The sequence below is a fragment of the Triticum dicoccoides genome, chromosome 1A (assembly GCF_002162155.2).
Source record: "Triticum dicoccoides isolate Atlit2015 ecotype Zavitan chromosome 1A, WEW_v2.0, whole genome shotgun sequence".
NCBI lineage: Eukaryota > Viridiplantae > Streptophyta > Magnoliopsida > Poales > Poaceae > Triticum > Triticum dicoccoides.
The window spans coordinates 298,089,458-298,099,689 of NC_041380.1; positions in this window are offsets into that span (position 1 = coordinate 298,089,458).

A 10,232-nucleotide genomic window follows, 5' to 3' on the forward strand; every position below is an offset into this window, starting at 1 on the left:
AAAGCCGTCTTGGGAATATCTTGCTCACGAATACGAATCTGATGATAACCCATGCGGAGATCAAGCTTGGAGAACACTTGGGCACCTTTGAGTTGTTCGAACAGCTCATTGATGTTGGGAAGTGGGTATTTGTTCTTGATGGTCTTCTTGTTCACTGGACGGTAATCAACACAAAGTCGGTCCGTTCCATCCTTCTTCTTCACAAAAAGAACACCACAACCCCACGGAGAAGAACTAGGCCGGATGAGACCCATTTTCTCTTGAATATCGAGTTGCTTCTTCAGCTCCTTCAACTCTTTAGGTCCGAGCTTGTAAGGACGTTTGCACATAGGTTCCGTACCAGGCTCAAGATCAATAACGAATTCAACTGGCCGGTGCAGAGGCATTCCTGGGAGCTCTTCTGGAAAGACGTGTTGATATTCGCAAACGACTGGAATTTGCGAGATAGCATCGAGTTCACCCTTCTCATTGAGAGAAAATAGACGGATGGTATCGTCATCCGTGGCAAAGACAATTACATCCTCAGATGAATGAGTTAATTGAATCTGCCTGGCTGCACAATCAAGCTGAGCCTTGTTCTTAGAAAGCCAATCCATCCGGAGAATAAGATCAATATCCGAGTTACCAAGAACCATTGGAGAAGCCAGAAACTTGAAATCACCCATCATGATAGAAACATCTGGGACTATTGAAGTAGCCCTCATAGACTTAGCCGGAGAAACCACTCCCATAGGTTTACCCAACATTTGTGAAACGAAGTCATGCTTGGAAACAAATGATCTTGACATGAAACAATGCGATGCACCATTGTCGAAAAGAACTTTTGCTGGAAAAGAGTTAACTGGAAAGTTACCCATGATGACATCTGATGATTCCTCTGCCTGAGCTGCATTCAGCAAGTTGACCTTGGCTAGCTTGGGGTTATGCTTGACCACAGCTGTACTTGCGAATCTGACAGGAGGAGGAGGAGGAAGACGCCTCTGGTTGAAACACTTGTTGGCATAGTGACCCTTCTGTTGGCACTTGTTGCACGTGACCTTTGAAAGCAGACGGTGATATGGAGCACTCGATCTTGGAGCTTGAGACGAGGTCTTGTTCTGAAAGCCAGGGTTGGGTGGGTGGGAAGAACCACTGCCACCTTTGCTCTTCTGCTGATACGGCTGACGGAACGGAGGAGGAGGAAGCCAATACTTCTGCTGCTTGGCCACTTGAGTAGAGGAAGGAGGAGTAACATCTCTGACTCGCTTCTTGGAAGCATCACACCTCAATTGAGCAGCCTCTTGCTTCAGTGTCATGTTGTAGAACTCATCGTATCTCAAGGGCTCAAAGAGGACAAGAGCGAGCTGAATATCTTCTCTGAGACCACCCCTGAACTGATATATCATGCTCTTCTCATCAGGGACGTCCTGCTTGGCAAAGCGGGCGAGCTTCTGAAACAACTTGTTGTATTCATAGACAGACAAAGAGCCTTGCTTCAGATTGCGGAATTCCTCACGCTTGCTTTCAACCACGCTCTGCGGAATATGATGAGCTCGGAAATCTCGACGGAAGTCATCCCAAGTGATAACACGTCCACCTCTGGAATCCTTGTACTGCTGGAACCATTCTGCAGCTTGATCTTTGAGTTGGAAGGAAGCGAACTTGACAAAGTCCTCAGGCCTGACGTTACTGCACTCGAAATGCTTGCACAGATCCACAAGCCAATCGTCAGCATCGGTTTCCTCAACACAATTGCTGAAAGACTTTGGCCCGTTAGCAAGGAACTGGTTGAGTGTAGCAAAGTGACTCTGATTGCTGCCTTGATTCCCTTGGTTGCCTTGATTGCGCTCTTGGAGAATTTGCATGATCAACTGTGTGTTTGCATTGGTTGCGGCCACCACAGCTTGCCATGCCTCCGGAGGAGGTGGAGGTGGTGGCGGATCAGGGTTCGGAGTCGTGCGCGTTGGAGGAGCCATCCTGAAGAGGTTGACCACCATTAGCACATTGACAGATAAATATTGAAGCTGAATCCAATGGAATGAAAATTGCAACATATCGTCTTCACATCCGAACAAAATGAACGAATGCATTCCTCTTGAAATGGTCACATATCCATAAATTGAGAAGCCACGTAGAATTAAGGTAGAGAAATAAATCAACAAGGTACGGATCAAGAACGAATAATCGGTAAGAAATCCCAATCTCAAACCAATATCCGTGGAAGAAGAACTAAAGCTACTAGAATTCCCACCTATGAAACTCCCGAACCTTTCCGGTTATGCAATCAGGTGATGGGGATACATGGGAAGCATAATATCTCACCCAAACTAGCAAATCCTACATCCAGCTGTATCCATCCTTCAACACATAACCAAGAAACGTTCGGAAACCATCTACCTCAACCTTCGAAAAACATCCGTTATACAAGTTATGGCAATACTCCCAAACTCCCGCCCCAGTACTGGGTGGCGTCGAGGTTATCTCACCAACGAACTGCATAAAAGAGATTTTCGATGTCGGCGTACTAAACTCAGGTATTCCAGAACTGCAACGATAAAATTATGATGACAACACCTCAGAGCTCAACTCCCCGGGACACTTCCACTAAACCCCTGACAGGAGGCACCAAGACAATGTTCTCATCATAAAACCATCGGAACAATTCCAAGATACCCGTGTGATCCTAAAAAAAAATTTAGTGAAATTTGAGAAGAGAAGAGTCAAATCTCCACGTCAGGATGCCTTACCAGAGCGATGAGGAGACTTGGAAGTAAAAAGAATTCCTAAACTCTCCGATATATAATTCCTAAATGACTCAAAACATTTTTCTAGACACAATTCGGCCGCTACAAACGATCAAGCAATGGGGCTCCTAAGGTCGGGGAAGGCTCTGATTACCAACTTGTAACACCCTCGATGCGGCTATAGATCCCACGTGTCGAGGCACGACTTAGAGACATAATCGCATTGAAGGCATATGTCGCAAGTTAGGCAATCTTCACAAACATCCCATGTAATATAATAAAAGGGGAGATAACATAGTTGGCTTACACTCGCCACGTCAATCAAGTACATTAATAACATTACATCAACCAAACACTCATGGCCCGACTACGGCGCCAAAATAAAAGAGAACCCAACATGCGACTCGGTCCCAATCACCCCCAACTGGGCACCACTACTGATCATCGTGAAAGGAAACATAGTAACGTTGAGAGTCCTCGTCGAACTCCCACTTGAGCTCATACGCGTCTCCTGTAGCGGAATCAATAGGCCCTGCATCTGGTGTAATAGTAATCTGTGAGCCATAGGGACTCAGCAATCTCGCACCCTCGCGATCAAGACTATTTAAGCTTGTAGGTATGGCAAGGTAAACATAAGTGGAGCTACAGCAAGCGACTAGCAAATATGATGGCTAACTTATTCGCAAAAGAGAGCGAGAAGAGGAGGCAAAGCGCGAGCGAGAAACTAGCAAGCAACCTGCGCAAACATTACTCCAACACCGTGTCCACTTCCCGGACTCCGCCGAGAAGAGGACATCACGGTAACACACTCAGTTGATTCATTTTAAATAATTAAGGTTCAAGTTATCTACAACCGGACATTAACAAATTCCCATCTGCCCATAACCGCGGACACGGCTTTCGAAAGTTCAAATCCCTGCAGGGGAGTCCCAACTTAGCCCATGACAAGCTCTCACGGTCAACGAAGGAATAGACCTCCTCCCAAGACGTTCCGATCAGACTCGGTATCTCGGTAATTCAAGACAACTCCGACAATGGTAAAACAAGTCCAGCAACACCGCCCGCTGTGCCGACAAATCCCGATAGGAGCTGCACATATCTCGTTCTCAGGGCACACTGGATAAGCTAAGCATACGGGAGCCAACGTAACCCAAGTTGCCAAGGGACGGCCCCGCACGGTGCTCTAGGTTGGACCAACACTCAGAGGAGCACTGGCCCGGGGGGGTTAAAATAAGATGACCCTTGAGTCCGCGAAACCCAAGGGAAAAGGCTAGGTGGCAAATGGTAAAACCAAGGTTGGGCATTGCTGGAGAAGTTTTATTCAAGGCGGACTGTCAAAGGGTTCCCATTATAACCCAACCGCGTAAGGAACACAAAATCCGGGAACATAACACCGATATGACGGAAACTAGGGCGGCAAGAGTGGAACAAAACACTAGGCGACAGGCCGAGCCTTCCACCCTTTAGCAAGTATATAGATGCATTAAGATAACAAAGTAATATAATTATATCCCAACAAGTAAATAAATGATCCAACAAGGAACGGCCTCCAATCTTCACCTGCAACTAGCAACGCTGTAAGAGGGGCTGAGCAAAGCGGTAACATAGCCAATCAACGGTTTGCTAGGACATGGTGGGTTAGAGGTTTGACATGGCAATTTGGGAGGCTTGCAAGAAAATGGTAGGCATCGTAGCAATGGCATAGCAAAAGAGCGAGCAAACTAGCATAGCAAAGATAGTAGTGATTTCGAGGGTATGATCATCTTGCCTGCACAGTTGTCAGAGTTGACTGGATCCTCGAAAGCAAACTCAACGGGCTCCTTGTTAGCGAACTCGTCTCCCGGCTCTACCCAAACAAGACAAACAAGTAACAAGGATACAATCAACCACGTGCAAACTCAAACAACACAATGCAAAGATGATATGCTATGCGGGATGCGATGCGGGATGCAAAATGCAAGATATGACAGGAAATGCATGAACCTGGCCTCATCTTGGAAAACCATGTGTGCCACTGGAAAGATGTGATGAAATCGCTTGAAAACGATATAAAGAACGCCGGAATCGGAGTTACGGTTTGGAAATGGCAAGCGATTCAAATATGACACCGGTCTGCGATTTACAGCAAGTAGGCATCTAAATGCAATGAGATGAACATGCTACAGCACCCAAACATGACAACAAAATACATGGCAAGGATGCACACAAGATGCTTAACAAAAGTCTAGCACTGAGCCACGGCCAATTAATCCATTAACAGGTTCAAGCAAGCATGGCAAAAATGCATATGACAAACAGATCTCAGACTTAGTGAAATTGACACTTGTCTGCAATTTCAGATCAGGTCGCCCTCTTCGGAGCAACAAAACTACATGCTACAGGATCTGAACATGGCAAAGTAAAGCATGGCATGGAGCTACTCAAAGATCTTAACAAAAGTCCCTTAGTGACCTTGAGCCAAAAAGGACCAGAAAATACAATTGCAAGCACGTGAACATAGCAAAAACATAATCAGTTTTCAGACTTAGTGAAAACTGGCACATGCTGAAATATAACGCAAGTAGGCATGTTTACGAGCTCGATGCACTCACTATGGTGCAAGTCATGGCAAGAGAAGCATTCACCCATCAATAAGGCACAAAATGCAAGCTAGACATGGCAAGAACAATAACATAGCATGCACGGATCAACTACAACATCATCGGCAAAATTGCAAACAAGTTGACAATCTGCCCAGATTCACAAAGTAGCAAAAGTAGAGCTCGATTTACTCAAGCTAGGGTGCTCCATAATTTCATAAAAAGACATGGATGGATAGAGCACTACAATATTAACAAAACACCCTTACTGATCATCCTCAAAAGAGGCACCGATCACTAGGAAACAATAAGAACATATGGCATCATGAGATAAACAGATCCAGGACTTAGTGATATTACTAAGTCCCTGAAAACAGAATTAGCAAGTGCACCACTTTGCAAGCTTGCACAAGTCACCACACACATCCTAAAAATACATGGGTTGCACCTCTGGAAAGATAACAAAACCTTTAACAAAACATATGTAGAGCACACGGGCATATCATGCACACAATAATCATGGCAAAAATGACAAAAGTGCTAAACGGAGTAACAGATCTGACAATTAACTCAAGTAGCCCTCTTCTAACAGCATTTCGGGCAGCAAGATGAAGTCAAATGAAAATGATGCAATGGAATGAAATGATGTACTCTCTGAGATGAACATTTTGATATGCTATATGCATGAATCGGAGCTACGGATGCAAAGTTACGGAGCTACGAACATGAGCACTTGGACAGGAAAATGTCGGGGACTTAGTAGAAATCGACCTAGGGTTTCATGGCACGCGAACCGAGGTGGCCGGAATCTTCGCCGGAGAAGGGCAGGGCGGCGGGCGGAGTAGAGGGGCTCGCCGGATCTGGCCGTGGGGCGCCGGATCTGGCCGGCAGCGAGGCGGCGACGGCGGAGGAGGGCGGAGCGGGGCGGCGCGGCGCTCCGGGCGGCGGCGGTGGCGGCAGCCGGGTGAGGCGGCGACGGCGGAGCGAGGCGGCGGCGGTGGCGGCGGCCGGGCGATGGCGGAGCGAGGCGGCGGCGTCGGGGGCGAGGCGGCGGCGCGGGCAGCCAGGCGGCGGGGCGAGGGAGCGGGCCACGGGGGCCGGCTTCGGGCTCCCGGGCCGCACGGTGGGAGGCGGTGGCGGCGTGGACACGTGGCAGCCCAGGAGTGGCTGCGGGTGGCGGAGCGGATGCGTCCGGTCCGTCCGGACGTGTCCGGCGGCGGCGGCGGAGATATTTTTAGGGTTAGGGACGAGGTGGATCCGGAATTTGCAATGGGGGTGTATATATAGGCATAGAGGGAGCTAGGAGAGTCCAAATGAGGTGCGGTTTTCGGCCACGCGATCGTGATCGAACGCTCTAGATGATGGAGAAGAGTTAGGTGGGTTTTGGGCCAAATTGGAGGGGTGTTGGGCTGCAACACACACGAGGCCTTTTCGGTCCCTCGGTTAACCGTTGGAGTATCAAACGAAGTCCAAATGATACGAAACTTGATAGGCGGTCTACCGGTAGTAAACCAAGGCCGCTTGGCAAGTCTCGGTCCAATCCGGAAATGTTTAATCCCCACACACGAAAGAAAGCTAGAAATGACCACCGGAGGAGAACGAAGCGCCGGAATGCAAAACGGACAACGGGGAAAATGCTCGAGTGCATGAGATGAACACGTATGCAAATGCAATGCACATGATGACATGATATGAGATGCATGAAAACAATAACAACACACGGAGATAAAGACCCGAACCTGAGGAAATAAATATAACTTAACGCCGGAAACGGCAAGAGTTGGAGTACAAATAGGGAAAGTTACATCCGGGGTGTTACAACACTCCACCACCACGAAAGGATCTCGTCCCGAGATCTAGGACTGAAAGAACGCCGGGTACTCAGAACGGAGGTGATCCTCGCGTTCCCAGGTAGCTTCACGGTCGGAATGGTGTGACCACTTGACTTTGAGAAATTTGATCGACTTGTTGCGAGTCTTGCGTTCGGTCTCTTCAAGAATAGCAACTGGGTGCTCACATAAGAGAGATCTTCTTGGAGCTCAATGTCCTCGAAGTTGACGGTGCGGTCAGGAGTCTTGAAGCACTTTCGAAGCTGAGAGACATGGAACACGTCATGAACATTTGCAAAGTTTGAAGGAAGCTCGAGTTGATAGGCGAGGTCAGCTCTCTTGCTGACAATCTTGAAAGGTCCCACGTATCTAGGGGAATGCTTCCCTTTGATACCGAAGGGACGAGTACCTTTCATAGGAGAGACACGGAGGTAAACATGATCTCCGATCTCGAAAGCCAAATCACGGTGCTTACTATCATAGTAGCTCTTCTGGCGGGATTGGGCTGCTTTGAGGTTATCACGAATGACTTTGCACATTTCTTCTGCTTCTGTGATTAAGTCATTACCCAAAAGCTGACGTTCACCGGTTTCAGACCAGTTGAGAGGGGTACGGCACTTCCTGCCATACAGAATTTCAAAAGGGGCCTTGCCCGAACTTGCTTGAAAACTGTTGTTGTAGGAGAATTCAGCATAAGGAAGACAATCCTCCCACTTCATGCCGAAGGAGATCACACAAGCCCTGAGCATATCTTCAAGAATCTGGTTCACACGCTCGACTTGACCGCTAGTTTGAGGATGGAAAGCTGTGCTGAAGCGGATGTTCGTGCCCATGACCTTCTGGAAAGAATCCCAAAACTTCGAGGTAAAGATGCTACCACGGTCTGAAGAGATCACTTGTGGAATACCGTGCAGAGAGACAATACGAGAGGTATAGAGTTCCGCCAATTGAGCTGCAGTGATCGACTCTTTGATAGGCAGAAAATGAGCCACTTTGGTGAGTTTATCGATGACAACGAATATAGCATCATTGCCACGCTTGGACTTTGGAAACCCAGTCACGAAGTCCATTTCAATGTGGTCAAACTTCCATTCTGGAATGGCAAGAGGTTGGAGGAGACCTGCTGGCCTTTGGTGTTCTGCCTTCACTCTTCTGCAGACATCACATTCATTCACGAATTGAGCGATCTTGCGCTTCATTCGAGTCCACCAATAAGCTTGCTTAAGGTCCTGATACATCTTCGTGCTCCCAGGGTGGATGGAGAGGAGAGAATTGGGAGCCTCGTTCATGATCACTTTACGAAGTTCACCTTTGGGTACCACAATTCGATCCTCAAAGAAGAGAGTGTCCTTGTCATCAAGGTGGTAGCACTTGTACTTGGACTGACTCTTGGCAATCCCAATCTTCACCTTTTTCACCATAGCATCAAGAAGCTGGGCTTGGCGAATCAGGTCTTCCAAGGTAGGAGAAACTAGAAGGCTGGCGAGGAAACCTTGAGGAACAACTTGCAGGTTAAGTTTGCGGAAGGCTTCACAAAGCTTGGGTTGATAAGGCTTGAGAATCAGACTGTTGCAGTAAGCTTTCCTGCTCAAAGCGTCAGCAATCACATTGGCCTTGCCTGGAGTATACTCGATACTCGGATTATACTCTTGAATCATTTCGACCCATCGAGTTTGCCTGAGGTTGAGATTAGGCTGAGTGAAGATTAACTTGAGACTCTTGTGATCAGTGAAAATGTCCACTTTTCTTCCCAATAGAAGATGTCTCCAAGTCAAAAGAGCATGCACAACTGCCGCCAACTCGAGATCATGAGTGGGGTAGTTCTTCTCATTAGGCTTCAACTGGCGAGATGTATAAGCAACAACTTTCTTCTCTTGCATCAAAACTGTGCCAAGACCTTGGAGAGAGGCATCACAAAAGACCTCGTACGGCTTGGATTCATCAGGCGGAGTCAGAACTGGAGCAGTGATCAATTTGTCTTTCAAAGTGTTGAAAGAAATATCACACTCCGGAGACCAAACGTACTTGATGTGCTTTTGAAGAAGATTAGAGAGAGGCTTCGCGATCTTAGAAAAGTTTTCAATGAATCTTCGGCAATAGCTTGCGAGACCGAGAAAACTGCGGAGTTGCTTCACGTTCTGAGGAGGTTGCCAATTCACAATTGCAGACACCTTCTCAGGATTCACGGCAATGCCCTTGGCAGAGATGATATGACCAACATAAAGAACCTCATCGAGCCAAAATTCACACTTGGAGAACTTGGCGTAGAACTTGTGTTCTCTGAGCTTATCCAAAACCAAACGCAAGTGCTTGGCATGATCTTCCTTGTTCTTGGAGAAAACCAGAATGTCGTCGAGTAAGACCAAAACGAAGTCATTGGTGTAGGCGTTGAAGATGAAGTTCATCATTCAAGAGAACGTCGGAGGAGCGTTGGCGAGACCAAAAGACATGACAGTGTATTCATATGAACCAAAGCTTGTCCTGAAAGCCGTCTTGGGAATATCTTGCTCACGAATACGAATCTGATGATAACCCATGCGGAGATCAAGCTTGGAGAACACTTGGGCACCTTTGAGTTGTTCGAATAGCTCATTGATGTTGGGAAGTGGGTATTTGTTCTTGATTGTCTTCTTCTTCACTGGACGGTAATCAACACAAAGTCAGTCCGTTCCATCCTTCTTCTTCACAAAAAGAACACCACAACCCCACGGAGAAAAACTAGGCCGGATGAGACCCATTTTCTCTTGAATATCGAGTTGCTTCTTCAGCTCCTTCAACTCTTCAGGTCCGAGCTTGTAAGGACGTTTGCACACAGGTTCCATACCAGGCTCAAGATCAATAACGAATTCAACTGGCCGGTGCGAAGGCATTCCTGGGAGCTCTTCTGGAAAGACGTCTTGATATTCGCAAACGACTGGAATTTGCGAGATAGCATCGAGTTCACCCTTCTCATTGAGAGAAAACAGACGGATGGTATCGTCATTCGCGGCAAAGACAATTACATCCTCAGACGAATGAGTTAATTGAATCTGCCTGGCTGCACAATCAAGCTGAGCCTTGTGCTTAGAAAGCCAATCCATCCCGAGAATAAGATCAATATC